This window comes from Sturnira hondurensis, unplaced genomic scaffold, assembly GCF_014824575.4.
Source record: "Sturnira hondurensis isolate 20B ecotype Veracruz unplaced genomic scaffold, ASM1482457v3 Scaffold0002638, whole genome shotgun sequence".
In the NCBI taxonomy this organism is placed as follows: domain Eukaryota; kingdom Metazoa; phylum Chordata; class Mammalia; order Chiroptera; family Phyllostomidae; genus Sturnira; species Sturnira hondurensis.
In genome coordinates this window covers 5,566,325-5,589,645 of record NW_028075269.1, presented here as the reverse complement: position 1 = coordinate 5,589,645, position 23,321 = coordinate 5,566,325, and the positions used below count along the sequence as shown (strand labels likewise).

Sequence of the window (23,321 nt, the reverse complement as noted above, 5' to 3'; positions counted from 1 at the left end):
GGTAGGTTGCGTGTCCTTGATCAAGTTATCTAAGTTATCATGCTTTTACTACAGTGGAATATAACCATAGTTAAATACAGAAAATAGCCCTCTTTTTCCTCCTCATAGATAAGGTTAAACTTATTCAGGTATCTACTAAATATCTTATTTCTGCCTGCTGCACGAGAGGGTGCAAAGACCACCACGAAGTTCCTGACCTCAGGGAATAGTGAGATAATTAAGAAAGTCAACCAAAAATAAGACTGAGCATGAATGACATTTTTTTTGTCTGAGAGACTCTAGGACACTTGCTTAGAGAATTGCCTATTTTAAGAAGTCTTAAAAGATCTGTACTTGATGTTGCTGAATGCCCATTGATCTCATATTATTTTTCTTCTTCATTCTTCAGTGCAAGCATGTGATTAGTTCTTAGCTATATTTCACAGCTTCTCTTGTAGCAAAGATTAGTGTGTGATATAATACCGGCCAATGAAATATATTTAGAAGTTTCTGGATGGAAACATTTTTTTAAAATAAGTAGACTCAATTGCCACATGATGTTTTTCCTTCTTCCTGCCTGGAATGTAGATGTGGTATTGGCAAGGAAGCAGCCATTTTGCAGACATGAGGCAAGAAGCAGAAGGTTAAAATCTGAAAGTAACCTGGGCTCTTCATGGTTCTGTGAAGTCACATTAGCAGTACTGGACAGTCACGTCTGGACTTGTTCTTACCCAAGGGAAAAATAAACTCCTTACACATGTAAACCTTTATACGCCATTTTTTCTGGATGCAAATAGATTGGATCACAAACAGAAAAAATTGTGCAAGGTCGTTCCAAGGAGAGAAGGTAGAATGAGCCAAGGAACTAAGATTTGAAAATATGGAGTTTGAATGTACTTTCAAACTCCAGCTAAAATATGCCTTTGCTCCAGTTAAACAAAAAAAAATATGGTTTAGCTGGAGCAGATGGCCCATGAGAAAGAATACAGGTTAAAAGAAATTAAAAGATGGGCTGTTACAAGCTCAAGAAGAACTGTGGACAAAGGAATTTGGGCCTAATTTTGTCATGAGTGGAAAATTTAAACTATTTCTTTCAGGCAGAAGATTGACAAGGGATATGATACTGATAGTGTTATGGTCTATAAGGAGCAGGCAGCAACACTAGAATTATAGACATTGTTTGGAGTTGTTTATTTTTTTTTATTTTTTGTAGTAACCAGATTAAGAATAAATGAGAACGGTGGGGGTGGCAGTGTAGAAGGAGAAAGAGGGTGATGTGAGCAACATTGCAAAGTTATATTTGAAATTGTTCCTCAGATTTTATTTTCATAACTTTTTTGGCTCTTTTATTAAAAACTGTTTTATGAAAGAGATTGACTCTGTTCCCTGATTCTCGAAGAAAACAATTCTTTTTTGAGCTTGCTTAAAGAGATCAATTACTATAATCTATTATTTTAAGGATGATCAAGCAATGCAATACCGAATGTAATTGTTCACATGCACAGCCCTGTGAACACGTGGCTGTGTGTTACCAGGCATGCAGATACCCCAAGATTTCTCATCGTACAAGGCTGTGCTTTTCCAGGGAGTGGAAAGCAGACAGAGAGAAGGGAAAGATCCTGGTTTCACAGCAGATAAGTATCAACTGGGGTGAAAGAGCACCCAGAGGCAGAATAGAAGCAGGAGAAAATATTTACATATATCATATTTTGTTTGTCTTGTTATTCATTTTGTCATTTAATCTGTTTGTACACTGATGGATTAATCACTTGCTAAAATTACTTTCCAAGAATGAAAGGCAAAAAACATCTCAGAATATCAACATATGCAAAATAAACATATAGCTTTCAAGTTCATCTACTTAACATTGAGACTATATTTAACTTTTAAAGTATAGTTAATAATAACTATAGAAGAATAGTTAATAATATTTTGATAACTATACATGGTGCCAGTTGGGTACTGGGAATATTGGGGGAACACTCTGTAAAGCATATGACTGTCTATCCAGTAGGCTGTAAACCTGAAACTATTACAAAATAATATGAAATGTAAACTGTACTTGACAAATAGAATTAAAAAATAAATTTACAAATTGGTCCTGGCTTGATTTTTCAGTTATTGTAAGCTGTAATCCTATCCCCTTCCTTCTCTCTTTTCTCTAAATCTACTAATTTTTCAGACTATTTTTCAGAAAATGTAATGTCTAGATTCTGCATCTTTCCAGTTTACAATTGTCTTTCAAATGAGGGGACACTGAATTACACAAGATAGCACAGATCCAATATTTCTAATATAAAAACCAGAAAAACTAGCCCTGGCTGTTGTAGTTCAGTGAATTGAGCACAGGCCTGTGAACCACACGATCGTGGTTTGATTCCCAGTCAGGGCACATGCCTGGGTTGCAGGCCAGTTCCTGGCAGGGGACACACGAGAGGCAACCATACATTGATATTTCTCTCCCCCTCTCCTTCCCTTCCCCTCGAAAGATAAATAAATAAAATCTTAAAAAAAAAACAACCAGAAAAACTAGTACTTTCTCTGGAGAAAGAGTAAATATCTAAAAGTTTTTTAATATTTTTCATCATGTGAGTTTTAAAAAATAGTGATAACCTTATGAGATCTTCTGAATTATGAAAGAGCAACTGGTTTGGTTCTAAAATAAGAATATTTGTTTTAATTATGTTGATAGTAGTGTTATAATAACAGTAAGTAGAAGTAATAATTTACATTTACTGAATGCCTTTTCATGCCACTCACCGTTCTGAGTGCTTCATGTGCATTAACTTATTGACTCTTCATTACAACTCAGTGAAAAATCTACTGCAATTACTCAAATGAGCAGCAAAGGAAGAGGTTGGAGAAGATTAGCATACAGATGATAGCAAAAGCCATGTGAAATTCTTCAAGAGAAGCCTTCTCGTTTATCTTTATCATCTAAGTTCCATGTGTGTTGGCATATATTCTGAACTCAACTCATTGTCATTATTTGTGTTCACCAATGGGTTTGAAATTGTTTGAGAGAGTTTTTCTAAAACTTAAATCAAGGACTGAGCAACAAAGAAAGAAGACTCGTGGACATGGACAACAGGCAATTGCTGGTGGAACAGGATACAAGTGGACCAAATGGTAATGGGAAAAATATAATAAAGATTACATATTAAAAATAAATGAGATACATTAATTCTTAATGGATACTTTATTTGAAGAGTGCATTTTTCACCACAAAAAACCACTGTTTTATGTACTTAGAGATGGCATGATGCCTACCTACTACTTACCGTTGAAGTGCTCATATCTACACACATCTGCACCAGTGGACACTAATGATAACCCAAACTTCCACTTTAAGCTTTCTGTCTCTCTTTTTTTCTCCTTTTTTGTTTTTTTCCTCCTTCTACCCAGCATTTTTGAACTGGAGAGGAAAAATCACTTTTCCAGACATCAGGGTAACCTGGAACTCTTTCCCCCAACTCACTGGACTGATGGATCTCCTTAGGAGATACTGCCAGACAGGTGGCACTCTGAGGACGGTGGCTGATGGGAGGTTGCCCTAGGCACGAGAGTACGGAAGAACCGGAAAGACATGGGTGTTGCTGAAGTAAATTGTTTGAGTTCTATAAAGAAACTTGGCAGGTCATTTCTACTCTTAACAATCCCTTCTCATCTGAAAAGCAGAGCTTGGATTGGTGGAGATTCCTATCCAAAAAGATGGGGTTCTTTTAATTTCCTCCCATCACTTGAAGGGCATGTGTGTGTTTGTGTATTTCTTCCTAACTCACCCTAGTTTTCACCTTCAAAGTTATGGGACTTTGTGTGGAGCTCCTGTTTGGCAAAATCAAATTGTTTGCTTTAGTGATTATCCTACTTCAGCAATGGGTGTGGTTTTTATCTTTTTTGATCTTTGAAGAGATTTTGATGAACTGTAATTTTGTCTGCTGGTTTCTCCAACACTGTGTGGAAAGTCAGGCAAGCAGTTCTAAAAGTCTGGTTCAGGGCAAGGAAAATGGAAGCTCAGAGCTTCTGGGTGTGATTCATCCAAGCCCACACCACTTGTGAGTGGGAGAGGTTGTCCCCAAACAGATTTGGAAGTCCAGTGTGCACATAGAAAGGGGATATTTTCTAATTCTAAGAAAAGAGAGTGAAAAAATTTCACAAATGCTAATTACAACTAATTTGAATCATAGCTTTCACATGGGATTCTCAGGAAGTTGATTCAGAAACTTTATAGTGACTGTGTACATAGTTAAAACTGCTGGAGAAAAATAATATACACCTGAGAAGGTTGATTCATTTACTAGATTGCTCACTACTGAAAATAAAAGGTTGTTATTCCTGACTGCTTTTTTAGTGGAAAACAAGAACAGAGTGAATTCATGTTATCAAATGTCAGTATCATGTTGCCAATGTCAGTTACATTTCCTTTTTTCTCCAAATAATTAACATGGCAGTTCCAGCCAAGATGGAGGCAGAGGCAGAAACACTTCTCCTCCTCACACAACCAAAAGAAGGACAACAAGCAATTTAAAAACAAAAGCAACCAGAACTACCTGAAAGTTGAACTGTGTGGAAGTCTGACAACAAAGGAGTTAAAGAAACATTCATCCAGACTGACAGTGTCACAACCTACAGTGAAGTGGGTTGCCCCACCCTGGTGAATACTTAAGGCTCCACCACTTATACCATAACACCATAACAGGTGTTCCAAGACAAAGAAATATGGTCCAAATGAAAGAACAGAACAAAACTCCAGAAAAAGAACTAAGCAATGAGGACATAGACAACCTAACAGATGCAGAGTTCAAAACGCTGGTAATCAGGATGCTCACAGCAATGACTGACTTTGGTCACAAAATGAAGGAAGAAATGAAGGCTATATGAAGTGAAATGAAGGAAAAATACACAGGGAACTAACAGCGAAGGGAAGAAAACCAGGATTCAAATCAAGGATTTGGAACAAAAGGAAGAAATAAACATTCAACCAGAACAGAATGAAGAAACAATAATTCAAAAAATGAGGAGAGGCTGAGGAACCTCTGGGACAACGTTAAACATTCTAACACCCAAATCATATAAGTGCCATAGAAAAAAGAGGAAGAGAAAGAAATTGAAAATTTATTTGAAAACATATTGAAGGAAAACATCCCCAATCTGGCAAAGAAAATAGATTTCCAGGAAGTCCAGGAAGCTCAGAGAGTCCCAAAGAAGTTGGACCCAAGAAGAAACACACAAAGACACATCATAATAAAGATACCCAAGATTAAAGATAAGGAGAGAATCCTAGAAGCACCAAGAGAAAAGGAGACAGTTCTCTACAGAGGGGTACCCATCAGACTACCAGTGGATTTCTCAAAAGAAACCTTGCGGGCAAGAAGGGGCTAGAAAGAAGTATTTGAAGTCATGAAAGGCAAGGACCTACATCTAATATTACTCTATTCAGCAAAGCTTTCATTTAGAATGGAAGGGCAGATAGTACTCCCCAGATAAGGTCAAGTTAAAAGAGTTCATCACCACCAAGCCTTTATTTTATGAAGTGTTAAAGGAACTTATTTAAGAAAAAGAAGAACATCAAAAACTATGGACAGTAAAATGAAAACAAACTCACAACTATCAACAATTGAACCTAAAAAACAAAAACTAAGTGCACAACTCGGAAAGGAGAAGAATCACACAAATGGGGATCACATGGAGGCTTATCAGTGGGGAGGGGGAGGAAGAGAATGGGGGCAAAGGTACAGGGAATAAGAAGCATGAATGGTAGGTACAAAATAGACAGGGGGAGGTTAAGAATAGTACAGAAAATGGAGAAGCGAAAGACCTTATATGTATGACCCATGGACATGAACTAAGCTCGGGGGTGTGCTGGAGGGTGGAGGGGTGCAGGGCAGAGAGGGATAAAGAGAAGAAAAATTTGGGGACAACTGTGATAACATAATCAATAAAATATACTTAAAAATTTCCATTTTCCTTTCTTAAGTAAGTCCTCAGACCTGCTACTGTACAGCAGGATACTCTATTGTGTCTGAGGATAATGGGGTCAGAAAATGATCCTGCTTCTAAGTAGTAGAATCCGAAAATGATCAAAATGTAAGGAATGTGCATATTCTATCAGTGCATGCATATAAGGTGTATATATAAAACCATTTATCCAGCACTTATGATGTTCTAGCCATTCTGCTAGTGCTTCCTGTAATACAGTATGTGTTGACATTATTTAACCCTCCTGACGACCCTGAGATTTGTACCATCACTTCCGTTATAGAGATAACCTTGAGCTTGGAGAGGTGAAGTAATTGACTTGAAAGCAGAAGAAATAGGAATTCTTGGTTACTGCATAGTACTACATCATGGAGAGTCTATAGATGAATAGTTTTCCAGGCAATAATTTTAATTCACCAAAATGTACTATCAAAATAATAGCTAGAATCTCCAGATTGTTGGTTGTTAGCGAACCTCCCATACTTGTTTTCATCATTGGAGAGAGGGGACAGAAAGTCGTTTCTCAGTCATTATAGCACAAAGACTTAAAAATATTACTATTCTTTTCTATTTCAATCTTCAAATCATAAAACACAACTAATTTCCATTTGGTAGGGTAAAGTTTGACCACACTCTATTAGTGGTGTCTGAAATTTAATATTGCTCGAATACAGACACACTTTATTAATTCGACTTTCTACATAAGGTCCTTCAAATTAGATATTGTTTTATTTTTTAAACTTAATAAGGAGCTGAGCTACTTAATAATTCAGGCATATATTCTCAGGTGAATACTAAGTTCCATAAAGTCATTAGAAGAACCAGTCCAGTCTCTTGAGCAGTTCACCATTCTAGCTGATATCTTGCTTGAAGTGTCAAATTTCATGCAAACACTTCCTTTCTAAACTACAAAAAGGAAAACTTGAGCTTTACTCTGGCAGAATTACTACATTCAGATTGGAACTTGAATTTTCAAGACATTTGTTTATTGATGTAATGCAGCGTCTGACGCTAGATTTTAAGAAGATTGCTAAATCTGTGAACCAGAACACACATTCATTATGAGAAAGTTTATATTTTCAATGAAATTAATGCAAAATACCTATCCTATCTCTTCTTGAATGACATTCAGGGAGCAAAGCTTTTGAAAGGGTACACAATAACTTTTCTTGAGCAGCATTCTAAGATGCTAGTTACATCCAGCTTTTTGGGCTTACCAAAGGGCCAAGGTCTAATATGCAGTCACCTTTCTTTGGACTGGGTTGTAGATTATTCAACCAACATTTCCAATCGGAACCCTCCCTCCATGCCCCACAGACTAGTGTGCTTTTTAGACAATATTCTCTCTGTCCCCTCTGTATGCTTTCTGGATCACCTTAGAGATTGCAAAGTAATTTGACTGCTAGACTAAGCCAAACATAATTGGAAAAGGGAAACTGCCAAGAAGCAATCAGATCAGCTGCATTCCAAAATCAAGTCTATTCCAAATGCCTGTTGGACCATCCCCACGCAGCGCACGTGGCTATGAGATTTCCAATTGGATGCTTCCCCACCCCAGTCCAGAGACCTGAATCTACAAGCTCTTTAAATAAAGAAAACTGGAACTTAATCATACCTGTTCTCAAACGTGCTTTAGGCGCCAAACCACGCAAAACACACGAAGGAAAGAAAATGTCAGCTTCGATCCTAAATGTCCTTGAGCAGGCAGCCTCCTGGTGCCCCGCACATCCCAGATTGATCTGCCCTCGGTTTCCCTGTGTCTGATGCTGTGCTATTACTTGGACACCTTTCGTTTGGCGCCTGGCAGCTCTACTGCAGCCCTGCCCCCAGACACAGCGAAGATTTGCAAATGAAGAAGGATGTCACAATCTGAAGGTGTAGCAACTCTCGAAAGGAGCTTGGGAATTTAAAATAAAGTCGAAAGAAAGAAGGAAAGAACTTCTATGGCCTAGAGGGAAAGCAGTTAGAAAGAGAAAACTTTCTTTTACTATCGTGTCCGGAACCACAAAACCCCAGGACTCAATGAAAAGAAAGCCTCACCTTAGCTTAGAATCTTTCCCGGTAGAAAGAAAAGCAGGTCTCACCTGTCTTTGTCTCCTGTCCTGGAGGCAGCAGTAGCAACAGAAGCAGGTGAAGGATCTCTTTCACTCCTGTCCCACCTGTTCGCAGTGACAGCTCTATTATTGCAAAACTTACTTGGAAGAAAAGCATTGAGCTATGTATTTAACAGGGAGGAGCTACCAGCCCTCATCTGAGCAAGAGGAGAGGTGGCATTGGCCATAGCATATTCCATGCGAGCCCCTTCAGAGAGAGCATGATTAGTTGTCAGGGAGGGGGAGCTGGTAGGAAGGCTGGAGTGTGTCCCCCCCCTGAGCCTGATGCCCTCCTTTCTCTGCCACATTGCCTGGAATGAGCAGTAGCTGCCAAAGAGCATTGGACTTTTCTGCACACTCCAGGTTGCCCAGTGACTTGACTCACAACGCACAGCCCTGAGGGCAACAAAAGGGAAAGGCCGGAGTGGGCAGTGTGCCAGGGACCCAGGGCCTGACAGCCAGGCTTTCAGACAGGAAGTGCCCAGCGTAGAGTGGGGGAGAGAGGGCTGGTGGACAAGTCTTAAGTCCTTGTTCCTAACTGGGTCCAGATTCCATTAACAGAAACTCTGCAGGTGACCGAGAGAATCTAGGAAAGAGGTGAATGAGCCCTCTGCCTTCCTCCTACCACCACCAGAAGCAGCCTCAGCAGGGAGCTTGTTGTTTCTTGCCTGAAGGGCACTCACAGCTAGGAGACTCAGGCAAGAACAAAGGAGCTAGCCATAGAGAAAGAAAATGTAGCCCAACCCTCAGGTGGTCTCCTCTACTGGTTTGTTGTCCTGACAACTCCCCCTTCCAAGAATACAGTGTCCCCTCCTCCCTCAACCATGCCCCTCCCCTCAGCTCCTTTCACAGTAAAATTTAAATTGGGTTTCTTCTTGTGGTCCCCTCCTCCATCTTTCTCTTTCCTCCCTCCAGTCTAGGTCAAATTACTGACACCCAGTGTCCAGTGACAATAGCCACAGCTTTTGTTTCCCATGTAAAGCAGGAGGGTGTGTGTATGTAGAATGCTTTCATAAACATTGCCAGCTTTTTGAATCCATGGTAACTGAGTTTACAGGTATGTCAGTAAAAATCAGCTAATTATATTCTAGAAATTCTGATGATATAATAAAAATATACTCAACTAGCCCTGGCTGGTGTGGCTCAGTGGATTGAGTGCCAACCTCCAAACCAAAGGGTCACTGGTTCAATTCCCAGTCAGGACACATGCCTGGTCCCCAATTAGGGGAACACAAGAGGCAGCCACACATGGATGTTTTTTCTCTCTCTCTCTCTTTCTCCCTCCCTCCCTCTCTCTAAAATTAAATACAATCTTTTTTAAAAAAGAAAACAATACACTCAACTAATTTTTATTTCACACCTTGTGCTTAGTAACTATTGGAATAAATTTGGTAGATTCTGTTCAAGTTTTAAGAAAACTGTTGAAAAAAATGTTGCATGTCCATGGTTTCTAAAAGATGAATAAAACAAAACAAAAACAACAAACAACAAATAAATCTGTCAAGAGTTAAAGTTTAAAAACATGCACATAAAGAATTAATTCCCGCTTTGAAAACAAACAACAAACAAACAAATCCTACTCTTGAATGAGAGAAGCTGTAACCAGAAAAGCCGGCATTCATGCTGCCTGTCACTACCAGAACCAGTAAGTAGAGACAAAGATTGAATCTTAATGGATGCTTTATTCAGATGTCAGCAATCTAAGAAGACAGCTGGTTATATTTCCTAAGAAACCATCTTAATATCGTATCTCAAGCAGACCTTTTTTATGAGCAGAAGAAAAGGGTAGGTAAGACTTTGGAATGCAGGAGAAAAGGTTTATCTTATAAAAGTTGCAGTATATTGATTTTCCTAGGTTCCCAGCAATTCTTTATATGCATCCTGGTTGGTGGGTGTTTTCTCCCTGGATCCCAATGGCTCAGATACCATCTTATCGCTTGCAGCCCTCTTGGGGCACAAAGGTTGAATTTCTTTGGTGCCTCCTGGAGTCAGGGTAGGTCATGCATTCCAGTTCCTGCAACAACAGCTTTCTACATGCATTAATCACTAAACATATTAACTATAACTAAACATTTTTAAACTCTTAAGTTCCCCCCATCAAAACTTCTTTAAAGTTGAAAAAAATCAGGACATTTCTCTGAAGATTCTCTCTTTTCTGTGTCAATTCTTCAGTCTCTGGCTTGATTTCACAAATGGCCTCTCAGTATACTATCCTGGAAGTAGAAGGAAATATGAATATTCTGGGTTTCAGATAGAGAAAAATGAGATTATAGAAGTTCGTGAGTTATAACAGAAGGTTACAAAAAGTGCATTGTTACTGGAATGAGAAATGTTGAAACTTTGCCTGTGTGTTCCTTTTTTTTCAGATTTAATAAAAAATTGTTCTTAAAATTAATTCTATGTTAAAGACAGCTAACTGAACTTAATAATAGCCAGTGTATTAGACATCAGAAATACATTAAGACTCACTGTTCATTTTCAACAGAAATACAACAACACTCTCATCACCAGTGAACATGTACAAGTGAGAGATGCTCGGGATTATTTGAAAGACTTCTTCAGTTATGTCCAATAGCAGTAGTTGATGATGTTGAGCAAGATCTCATTCAAAGATTTTTTTAAAGACACTTATTTTTAATTATATGACGTATGATATTATGTTTGTTTCAGGTATACGACATAGTAATTAAACATTTATACTCCTCACAAAGTGACCACTAAGATAAAGCTAGGAACCATCTGTCACCATACACAGATATGACAATATTATTGACAATATTGTCTATGCTGTACATTACATCCCAAATTACAAATTTTATGACTGGAAGTTTGTACATCTTAATTCCCTTCACCCCCCTATTTCCTTCCCATCTGGCAACCGTCAGTTTGTTCTCTGTGTCTAGGAGCTGCTTTCTGTTTGCTTTGGTTTGGTTTTCAGATTCCAGATGCAAATGAAGTCATGTGGTATTTGTTTTTTTCTGTATGACTTATTTCACTGAGCATGATATCCTCTAGGCCCACCTACCCCTGGGGGGATTTGATGTTGGGTGGTATTTCCAGAGGACAAAGCCACTGGAGCCTGGCGACTCCAGTGGCAGCAGACTTACATGATTTTCAGCACGTGCTTTTGCTCAGGGAGCTGTCCCGGGCCTAGGAAGGTATTAGAGATGGCAGGACTATTTAGTTGCAGTGAAATCTAGTACCTATGGAAACGTCCGGCTGCTTACACCATTCTGTATTTCAAAGAAGGAAAAAGAATAGGGTTTGCCAAAGATACTGCTCATACAAACAGCCACAAGTACCATTCTTTTAAATTAAATTTTGATAATTTTATGAAGGTTTAAAAATGTCATAGCAGTTAAACACAAAAAATTTGTTTTAATGATACTAAAAAACAAAACTTAATTTATATACTTTTATATAAAGAAGAAAACCAAAATGACCCATAATACCACTGCCCTCATATTAACAAAATTGTAGAAAGGTGTTAAATATATACTTTTTCTTTCTCTCTTTCAAATTCCTTTTCCCAAAGGTAATTACTGTTAACAAGTTTTTTGTCTATACAAAAGTATTTACTATGCATATATGTAACCCGTAAACATTGGACAAGCAGCTCTCTGTGCCCACGTGTTTTTAATTCTCAGGTAATAATGGAAATGCTTTTCTTGTCCATGGTGACAGGACCAAGGAGCAAGGCAAGAGCCCAGCCCAGAATACGTGAGAAGATGCAGCTAGGTATACGGAAAGAATCCTTGCATTGTGCAAGAAACATAATGTGTCTTGACTTTTTCCAATAACAAACACTATTATGATAAATAAATATTAGTAATCATTTTGCTAACTAAAATCAATAGCTAAGCTTTGAATTTTTAGTTATTCAATATCTAAAAAGTTAGTAATTTCTGAGTAAATAAATAATAAGCTTTCGATAAATGGTACTTCTTCATATTATTTTACTTGGTCTGAAAAAATGGTGGTAATAAGCCAATTTAATCTTGAAAATAATTTGTCTCAGGTATTTAACTATTTAATATTTAATCTATTGTATCTCCTTTTTGTGAAACATTACCTTCAGGAAAGTCTTGGGTTGTGACTTCTACATTGAGTCCCATTCTTAGATCAGGCAATGGAGGCCTCTACCCTCTTGCCTGTGTGTTAGGGCGCTCTACTCTGGCCCTTTTGTATTTGTACCACTTCCCATAGTGATTTATCTATGGCACCAAGGGACCTACCCAGAGCCTTCACCATCCCCCCACTCTGGATAATGTTCTGCCAGCCGGACTCTGAAATTTCAGGCCTTCAAAGACTTGTGACTGCTTCCAGGGTCTGTGAGATCTCCCCTCTCTTCCTCCAGGTTACCGAGGTTACATGGCTCCGCTGGTCTGTACACCCTAGTCCCAAGAGGTGGTCCAGGGGTGGCTCTATATGTGGGTGTGCTGGGTCGATAGATGAAGCTTAGATGTACATTCTGGCATGTCCACATAGTCTCCCCCCCACCGCAGGATCAAACTTGAAATGCAATGAGAAGTGGAGAGAGATGCGGGCTTCAGAGTCCAAGATGGGGGCTTGTGTCTAGGGACTGGTTCTCCCTTCCCTGCCAAATTTTAAAGTGAAACAACAAGGAATATGGGAATTCTAAATTCAAGCTTGATCCTCTAGCATATTATGAAAGTTTATTTCTCCAGGTCGGTTTATATAACTTACTTAAATCGGCAGGTTCTTATAAGCAATGGTATGTTGCTGGTAGTTATTTAAGAGCCTCTCTGAAAAAAAAGACAATGACTTGATTGTAATGTTTGCAATTGTGATGGTGTCAATGATCCTGCCATGACCAATGTCAAGCTACTAATGCAACCTTACTGAATGTGAATTTAGGAAGATGGATATAGAGTTGACTTTCCTGAACCAACAACTGCTGGGTCCAGCCCATCACTGTTTATAATAATTTTAAATACAGTCATGCTCCACTTATTAACTGAGATATATCCTGAGAAATTGTTAGGTGGTTGTGCAAGCATCATAGAGTGCACTTACACAAACCTAGATGATATAGTCTACTGCACACCTAGGCTGTATGATACAGCTTATTGCTCCTAAGCTACAAGACTATACAACATGTTACTGTAAGAAACAACATAAGATTGAACATAAGATGAAATACAGCACAAGTGAAAATAATGTAGTCAAGAGAGAGTAAACAGGAGATGTATTAAGCTATAGCAGTACAACCAGCATGGCTTTACAGCAAACTTTTTAAAAATATATTTTAAAAAGATTTTATTTATTTACTTTTAGAGAAGGGAAGGGAGAGAGAAAGAGGAGAGGAACATCAATGTGTGGTTGTATCCCAGGGACATGCCCTGACTGGGGCCTTGGCCCACAGCCCAGGCGTGCGACCTGACTGGGAATCGAACCAACTACCCTTTGGTTCACTGGCTGGCGCTCAATCCACTGAGCTATACCAGCCAGGACAACAAACTGTTTTTAGTGAGTAGAAAGTGTACACCCTAAAATAACAATAAAAGTAAAGTATAGGAAATACATAAACCAGTAACACTCGTTTATTATCATTATCAAATAGGTATTGTGCCTGACTATCTGTGTTATGTTTTTACGTGACGAGCAGACCAGTAGGTTTGTTTATACCCACGTCACTACAAATACATGAGTAATGTGTATGACATTAGCAGAGTTACACTGCCACTAGGCGACAGGAGTTTTTCATCTCTGTTATAATCTCATGGGACTGCTGTGGTACACGCAGTCCATTGTCGACCAAAACATTGTTGTGTGGTGGGTGACTGTATTTAGATGTGGTATAAGATCCTCAGTTTGCACTCTCATCCTTGGACCCCCAAATGTTGATGATTCATCCTACTGCATAGAAAAGTGCTGACATGCCCTGGCCGGTGTGGTTCAGTGGTTGAGTGCCAGCCTGCGAACCAAAGTGTCTCTGATTGATTCCCAGTCAGGGCACCTGCCTGGGTTGCAGACCAGGTCCTCAGTGCGCAAGAGGCAATCGCACATTGATGTTTCTCTCCCTCTCTTTCTTCTTCTCTTCCTTCTCTTTAAAGATAAATAAATAAATAAATAAATAAAGAAAGAAAGAAAGAAAGAAAGAAAAATAAAAGTGCTGACATGTAGTAGACCCTTAATAAGTATCACTTGAATAAAAGACCCTATTAATTATATGACTTTACGTAAACCTTTCATCCATAAATTAATCTGTACTCTAAGGAATGATTAACCAAATAATATGGCTTATGTGAAAGCATCTAGCATAGTACATGGCAACGTATTTATAATCAATAAATTTCAAAAATATGAATCATACATAGGCAATCAATTTTATTATCACATATGGGGAAAATTCAAGCTTTTTAGTTTAAGCTATCTTAGGTGTTTGTCATTTTTCTGCATTTGTCTCTCAGACAAGACAAACACCCATTTTTTTTAGGGTTTTTCTTGGGCCTTTGTAGAAGACATCTCATTTTCATACTGTTCCCTAGGGAACGGCACTCACACAGTGTTACTCACTTTAGAAAGTTTGGTAAAATTCCATTTGGCTGAAAGTCTGTCATCTGAGCCTAGGGGAGGAAATGCAGTGTTTTATGCTTTAATTTTGTTCTCAGCTGTATTTTGTATCCTGAGATAGTAGGGAGAAAAATGGCTTTGAATTAATACTTGAAATTTAGTCGTTCCATATGTTACCCTTAATGAAGGATGTATTAAGTTTTTAAGACAAGCACAGGAGAAAGGCAGTATAAGTGATTCAGCAGTGAGGTTCTTCCTCTCATTGGCTTGGGTAGTTTAACAAAGCGTAGTCATAAGTGACAATTTCTACTTGGAACAGTTGCCACTCATGGACACATTCCATTGGTTGGCAATTGATATACTTGGTAGAAATATTATTTTTTCCTAATAGGAGATATTTTACTCCTCAGGTGGATGTTTCTTCTTCCTCAATTATTTCAATGTTGCTACCATGAGCTCAATGAGTCATTTTCCCTTGCTCTCTATTTTTCAGTAGTTAGATATTTTTTCTCTTCACAATGCCACGATTTACTTTTAGTTTTTCTGACACCTCCTACAAAAAAAGTTGTTTAACTGAGCTTTGCTTCTATAAACTCAAAACCCTAGGAAATAAATGTCTTGTAAACATGGGAATCTCCCTTTATACTATATACAAAATCTACCCCCAAAACAAAACCATGAAGTTTTTCTCCAAAAGGAGCAGCCTGTTAACGAGTATCCTGTATCAGATCACTCAAGTGGTGAAAACTCGTCTGAACAGGCTGCTGAATGAGAACACAGAGTCATCAAAATGGACATCAACATACAGGCAGAGCTCATCAGCAAATGCAGATGTATAACTTAGGGTCTGGAAGAAAGTTAGCTATCTTCTGATCCAACCATCTTATTCTATAGAATCTGGAATACTACCAACCTAAAGAAGAACCTGGTATCATCAAGGGCACTCTAGAGATTTTCTTGTCTATATCAGTGAGAATGGGCTGGGGAATGGACCGGGGTATGGTCTGTAAATACATAACTGCAAAGCTCACTGGCTTAAGACAGCAGAGGGGTATTTCTCATGTACTCGACGTGCTAATCCTGTGGGGGCAGTGGGGCTGTTCCATGCGCTTGGGGATCAAGACTGGTAAAGTCTCTACTTCCTGGAACATCACGAGATGCCCTGGCGGAGGGAAAGCAAGCATGGCTAATTATGCCTGGAATTTAAAGTCTCCCATCATGTCACATATCATTTCTACTAATTTCATTAGTCAAGAAGTCAAATGGTCCCTTTTCCTTTCAAGGAGATGTGTTATTGGAAGGGGGAAACTGGAATATTTCTGAACAGTCTCCATGTCTGCCAATGCTGATTACTCCTGCTGTCATCAACAATTTCCAAATACGCGAACTCAGAGACACGGCTAGGAAACATGAAATATGCGGAGGCATAATAAAACCTTAAAAGAAGCTATTTTGAGGATGCAATGATAGAAAATTTACCCTAGAAAATTACCGTGGAATTGAGTGGCTGAAAAGTTTCTTCCACTTCTCACCCGGCTGAATTAGTAACACCCAAGCAGTTGCAGGATAAATGACGTTAAGATATCTAAGGAAAGGATCAGTAAGAAGGTGGGGAAACACTGAAAACCAGGAGTTAGAATAAGGACGCTGATGGCACCCTTCCACCACCACCCGAGGATTTGGCAATACAGGTGGATGCATCAGTGTCCAATAACACTTATTATTCAATAATGTTGGAAACCCAATGATACTTCTCCTTGCTCACCAAGACATTTTTATGTAAAAATCTGGCTTCCAAAGATTTTTTTCTTAATGGAAGATAATGGACTGCTCAGGCAAGTGTGAATATTTCACAGTTGAGAGTTAAGTATTCTTGCTCTAGTTCAACACATTAGTCTCTGCATTATATGCTTAAGTTTGGACATTGCTAGGGAGCCTCAACTAATTGTTATCAGCTCTGGAGACTGACATTTTCTGGTTCTGCATGGCTAATACTTGATTGTGGTAATCAAGTATTGACTACCACAGAGATGCTACTAGATAAGACCTTCTACTCCACGGTCTGGTAACCTTCTGGCAGTATCTGAACTCCTATCTCAACCATCCCTCACCCTCCAAAAGACAGTTCTTGCCTCCTCCATTGCTAACATTACCTTCAAAGTCTGATGTGAAGGGTGCTAGTTAACTTCTCTTCTTAATGTGATCTATGTTCTGCCCAAAGAAAGTAAACCAGTGGAACATGCCCCATTGATTTCAAGGCACAGCATCTCCTCATTATTTATTCCTGAGCTCTTGTCAAATGCAAATGTCCTTTGGGAGACGCACTACTTAATCACTTCTGTTTACTGAGCTACTGAGCATTTCTTATGGAACAGGCACCTTAGTCAGTGCGGAGGTAGGTACTATTATTTTTACTTTACAGATGAAGAACCTAGGCTCAGAGAAGTTTGGTAACACCCCAAAGTTTACTAAGCTAGCAATTAGCAAGGCTTGGATTCAAATGCAGTTCTGACTTCAAAATCCAAGCTCCTTATCACTATGCAGCAATGAAGGGACTAAGAGTGACTGCAATACTCATTTATTCAACAAGCAGGTTTAAGAGCCCACTGTGAGCTCTTCGAGATGCCCTTCAAGGAGCTGTTGAGGAACACAGACAGTGTGTAAGTAAAGTAATGGGATCATTTCAGTTAGTGGCAAGTAGTGCAAAAAAAACTAAACGGAAATGGGATGGTGAGAAATTTGAGCGAAAAGGTAGTAGTCGGGCTGGTCTGGAAAAGTTTTTGAAAAACAAGTTTATGGAAAACATGCTCCAGCTGAGACCTGAATGATAAGACAGAGCCAGTCTCTGGGAGAGCGCAGGAAACGTTGCAGGCAGAGAGAACAGAGGACTGGGGAGAGGATAAGCACATTCCAGGCAGGAAAAAGAGCCCCGCAAAAATGTTTGAGGTAAGGGTCAGCACGGCGCCTGTGAGGAACAGACAGGCCACTGCGGATGCACATACTGATAAGGGGGAGAATGGCGGATGACATTAGCAGATGGGAGGAATGAAATCATTTAAAGCAGAACATCAAAAGAGCAACATCTACTCTTGGATGTAAGTAAAAGGTTTAACAGGGAAAAGTTTAGGAGTCTCAGAAGACAGAAGCTTTTTGCTTTATATTTCTTTCCAGGGTCAGCCCTGCTTCCAGTTATCCTTCACCCTGACCCCCTAGCCCCAGACCCAGGGGTATGGAGCACAGATTTGGTTTTAGATACACAAACCATTGTATTTCTTCAAGCACCCGTTGGGCATGAGACAAGGGATTGTCTAGTGGGGGTGTCCAACCTTTTGGTGTCTCTGAGCCACACTGCAAGGAGAAGAGTTATCTTGGGCCATGCATTAAATATGTTGAGACATGTAATCATAGAAAAGGCTCATAATGTTTTAAGTAAATTTCTGATTTTGTGTTGGGCTGCATTCATAGCCACCCTGAGCCACACGCAGCCCACGGGCCGCAGGTTGGACATCCCGGATAGTACTGACTGGGGTTGGTCCAAGCCCACATTGTTATAAACAGCTTGGCCTCAGCCACTGCCACCCGCTTCAGAAGTTAGTGTTCAGAATTTGAAATTTCAAAAGCTGTGTAACGAAATGATGGTGGCTGAAATGAACTCTAACGGCTGGTAATGGGACTAAATGAATATTACATGTGGATTTGAGGACATACACTGAGAAACTGATGCTTTCTTAAGATCATCAAATTTTTTCCCAAATCAACACTTGTAACATTTGTCGCAATCCCATATGTCCACTTTGAAATTAACAGGTTTCCTCTAAGTTTCATGGGAAAGAGTCAAGTGATCTCATAGTTAGAAAATGCCTTTTATTCTTATGTTAAATTTTAGGAGACTCATTGGGACTCAAGGGAACTTTACTTGCTGTTTTCATTTTTTTCCTACTTTTTAAATTGAGATATAATTGACATAACATTATATTAGTTTCAGATATACAACCTAATGATTCAGTATTTGTACATATTGTGAACCCATCAATAACACCCATGGACATACATAGTTACAGTTTTTCCTTTTCTTGTGATAAATGCTTTTAAGACTCACTCTCTTAGCAACTTTCAAATAATCCTCACTGTTTTCTCGCCGGTTTACCTCCTGCAGGAACCTTCTCTGCAAGCCAGCTCTCAAGTTACTTCAGCAAAGTAACACACAATCCTGTTTGCTGACTTGTTTAACAAATGAAGTACTCTCCAGGCAGTTGGAATACCTCTCAACAAAAGACTTAAACATATGCCTAGGCAAATAGATTTAGAGTTTGATAATATGCTTTGAAAGAGGAATTTAGAATGTGTCTGGAAGAAAATATATGCTACTCTGGAATCTCTTGACAAACATGGTCCAATGTGTGTGACTCTTGGGCAAACTTGCATTTGGGAAAGTAGAGTAATGTCTTTTGTTCACTTGAAACTAAATCCTAAATCTTACATACTTTCCTTATTTAGATGTGTTTACAATACTTTTTATTTGTTCTTAGCTTTATAGGATTCTATAACATTCTTTGTTTTTCTTTCATGATCATTTTTTCCAATTAGCTCACAAGGCTCTGACTGCATTTTTGGCATAAAGAAGGTAACTCCTTACTCACTGCACGTTGAGCAGTGGGTGGAGAGAGTTAACACACTCTTTATGTGAAGCATTTGGAAAACAATGATTTGTGAGTTTATTATTTGTCTAGCCAAATCTGAATTCCTCAAAATACTCTATTTTTTATACTTAGGAAACTATATCATCTTGAATACTATTCAAGCCACTATTAAACTCTTCATCTAGACATGTGTGCTTAATTTGCCAATGTAGGAGTGAATTTTAATTTTGAAATGCTGTTAGATAGATAAATTGAAAATATAAAAACATCTCAATGGAAAAATTGTTTTACTGCTATAATAAATTACTTAAGAAGGTTAGGCTGGCCATTAAAGGCTTAAAAAAAATGATAAACACAGAACTCTAGGGCTGAAAGCTTTGTCCTAAAAGAAATACAAATGGAAATCTGGAAGTCATTTGTTTTATAGTACATCAGTGTGACTTAGTTACTTTCATGAACCCAGTTACATATATGTGTACCATAAGATTTTCTTTGTATTGCATCCCTTTTGATTACTAAGAGAATTATCTTTATTGACTTCCTTATCAATAAATGATGCTTAAATATTTTATTTATAACTCACAATATCTGAAATATTATGAAGTTAAATAACATTAGTGATGAATGCCAGGCACACAAGAATTGAGACACATCATCTGAATGTACTAATTTATTTCTCAATGAGATTGTAAGAAATCACTAAATGGGGATTGTGGCTGCAGAATTCTGGATAATGAAGATTTTTGTTGTATATTTAGAGAAACATTTTTATCTATATTGCCTTCTTCTGTAGTAAGATTTTACATGGTCATAAAATGTTAAACAATACAGAACTATGTAAACTTCAGAATTAATGTTCTCTCTTTACTCTTCTGTCCCTAAATTAATTTGTCAGAGAGAATACCTTTCAAGAGTTTTAGTGTTTACATAGACTTGCCTAAAGGTATGCCTACGAACACACCCACATACATACACACTGTACATATCCATGACATATGTTTAAGTTCACATGTATATAGAAGAAATGAGATTATATCATATATAATTCTGCAACTTGCTTTAGTACATATATTGTGAAGAACTTTCCATGTGTGCACATGTAGTAATGCCTTCCTATTTTCAGCCACTGATATTGAAACAATCAGATTGTGCTTTACTTATTACTTTGGTAAAATTGGGAAAAATTAAGGCCTATCTTTAGGCAGGTAGGAGGAACAGACCCTTTTTTATCTAATCAGGGGGAATGGAAATAGTGATGGTAGGGCTTTCCTGGGACTTGAGGCAGTACAGGACCAAGTTTTAACTCACAATACGTTTGGTCCAGGGATTCCACTTCTAGCTTTCTAGCTTATAGGAATACTTTCTCCAATGTATAATGATATATGCAAAAATATATTCATTGCAGCTCTCTATCTTTCTCTTTTTTTGAGACTGGAAACAGTCATTTCTGAGGGCTTTGGAAAATGGCTCTTACCTCCCACTCTGCCTTGATGCATTTCTTTGTTCCTCTATTATTTTTTTATTCCCACCCCTCTACTCCTCCCGTTTGACAACCCAGTGTGTTCTCTATATCACATATCTGTTTCTACTTTGTTTTCTGTTTCTTTCAGATCCCACATTTTTCTGTGTATAATGTACAGTTTTTTGCCTAAATTTTTGAGGGAAAAATACGGATGTGCATTATACATGGGTAGTACTAATTCTGTATCTATATAAACATTTCCAATTCCTTTACTTATGTGTATGCATTAAAACTGTAGCTCTAAAAGGAATAATGACATCCTTTTACTAGAGCAAAATATAATAATACAAAAAAACAAATATCCAAATTTAAATAAATAATTGAATTAAAAAGTTAAAATGAAAGATTCTTTTCTCTTGAAAGATTGCGCCAAAAATGTTGGTGTGCGTTGTACATGGGAATATACTACACATGGCAAAATGGGGTAAGTGAAATCATACGGTATTTGCCTTTCTCCGTCTGCTTCATTTCACTTAGCATAAGCATTCTCTGCATTAAAAAATTAGAAAAGGCAGACAACCTAATGCTTATCAATATAGTGGATTGGCTAAATTAATTTAAATGTATGTATTTCTCACAATTGGAACAGTGTGAGAAATAAATAAATTTGAGTTAATTTAGCCAGTCTGCTGTTCCAGACTGGGCTTGCCTGCAATTTGTGAGCTGGGTGTGTGTCTGCCCACGTGTCTTCCATCCTTTTTGGACCAGTGACCATTGTGATGTGTTCTTCTCATGGTGAAAGGCAGGGATGCGAAAGGGCTGGCCAACCCACATAAATGCTATTTAAGTTCTTGCTTACATAAAACCTGCCAGCATCTCATACACCAAATCAAGTCCCGTGGCGGAGCCTGACGTGAAGGGAGAGAATTCATGCCATTCTCCTTCCCTCTATGGAGGAGGTCACCGGAGAGGAAGTGACCATTTGAAAACAATCTAATTATGGCTACTACTGTGAACTATTTTGGATAGATTCTGCAGGTTTCAGGTAAATCTTAGGGACAAACAAGTCCAATCCAGTCTAGTTGAACTTAAAACTTCAATGTCATGCTTAGTTTACTGCTATATCCAACTCTTCTGCATCCAACTTCAGCTTAACCCAGAGCCAGTACACCTGAAAAAGTCTCACTCCTCTCTCTTCCTTTCTTGGTTTTCCCAATATGGAAGAAAACAGAATAGGATTTCCAAGCACTTGTTTTTCATTAGCATTGGATCCTAAGAGTCAATTCTAAGGAAGTGGGGGAAGTTGCATTCAAGTTTGCATTACTTAGCATGTATAAAACCGGGATTTTCAATCAAGAGCAGCCATACTGCTAGGGAAATTGTTACACCTGCAAGGTATAGTTTGAGTTTGCAGGCCCTGGAAAAGTCCTGTCTTGGTTAAAAATGTGTACTCTTTGAATTATAATCTGATGGGAGTCTAGGGTTAAGCACTGTTTCCACAAAGACTAAACCAAGAGAACATCTTAATCTCTTGTAATATCAGTTCAGCTGTCTGGTTTCCTGTGTCCTGGTGAGCCAGAATTGGGTGGATAATGCGAACCCTCCTGAGATGCCCGGTGCAAAGATATCCCTTACACCCACCATATATAATACCAACGGTAGCTTTTCCAGTAAAAACACTCTAATCAAAATAAGGAAATCATCATTCTGTTCAGTACATAGTGAATAACATTATGGACTTTAAGCTAGATTTCTGGCTGCTTTTCGTGAGGGGAAAGAATGAGAGTTTTGGAATCAAAGATCCACATTCTCATCCTGATCTGCTACTTCCTAGCTCTGTGACCTTAGGCAGTTACACTCTTATCTATGTCTTCATTAAAAAATTGTGAATTCCAATAACTGCCTGATAACATATTGTGGTTAAACGATTTAATGTACATAAAGCCTTTAGCCCAAAGTAGGTGTTAGTATTTAGAAGAGTATGAAAGCAGATAACCAAATGATTTACTATGCCATATGCACACTTGGTGAGGGAGTATTTGTTACTGCCTCCTAGGAAGTTGGTCACACTCTGCAGAAATATGATTTTGTTTGAGAAGCTCTCTTTTATAGTGCTAATTTTGAAGAACCAGAAGATAATACGGATTGTTTTATTTTCTAAAATTATATTTTATTGGTTATGCTATTACAGTTGTCCTGATTCTATGCCCCCCACCAAACCCTGCATTTACCTAATATCCTCTCCCTGGGCAATCCCCTCACCATCAATGTTCAGGGGTCATGTGTATAAATTCTTTGGCTACTCCATTTCTTAGACCATACTTTACATCCCTATGGCTATTCTGAAACTACCTATTTGTACTTCTTAATCCCCTCACCTTTTTACCCATTCTGCCACATCCCCCTCCCATTTGGCAGCCATCAAAATGCCCTCTGTATCCACGATTCTGTCTCTGTCCTTCTTGTGTGCTTAGTTTGCTTTTTAGATTCCATTGTTGATAGAGTTGTATTTTTTTGCCATTTTACTGTTCGTAGTTTTGATCTTCTTTTTCTTAAGTAAGTTCCTTTAACATTTTATATAATAATGGTTTGGTGATAATGAACTTCTTTAGTTTTTTCTTGTCTGGGAAG

The 23,321-nt window shown here is 38.4% G+C and overlaps 1 protein-coding gene across 1 annotated transcript in view; it reads right to left on the bottom strand.

The window, feature by feature from the left end:
• BBOX1 (gamma-butyrobetaine hydroxylase 1) overlaps nucleotides 1–8,343 on the bottom strand; it is a 55,823-nt gene extending 47,480 nt beyond the window's left edge. Inside the window, exon 1 of the mRNA XM_037040416.1 lies at nucleotides 8,043–8,343. The gene's annotated coding sequence lies outside the window, so the exon portion shown is untranslated. The remainder of the gene's footprint in view (nucleotides 1–8,042) is intronic.
• Nucleotides 8,344–23,321: the final 14,978 nt, after the last annotated feature.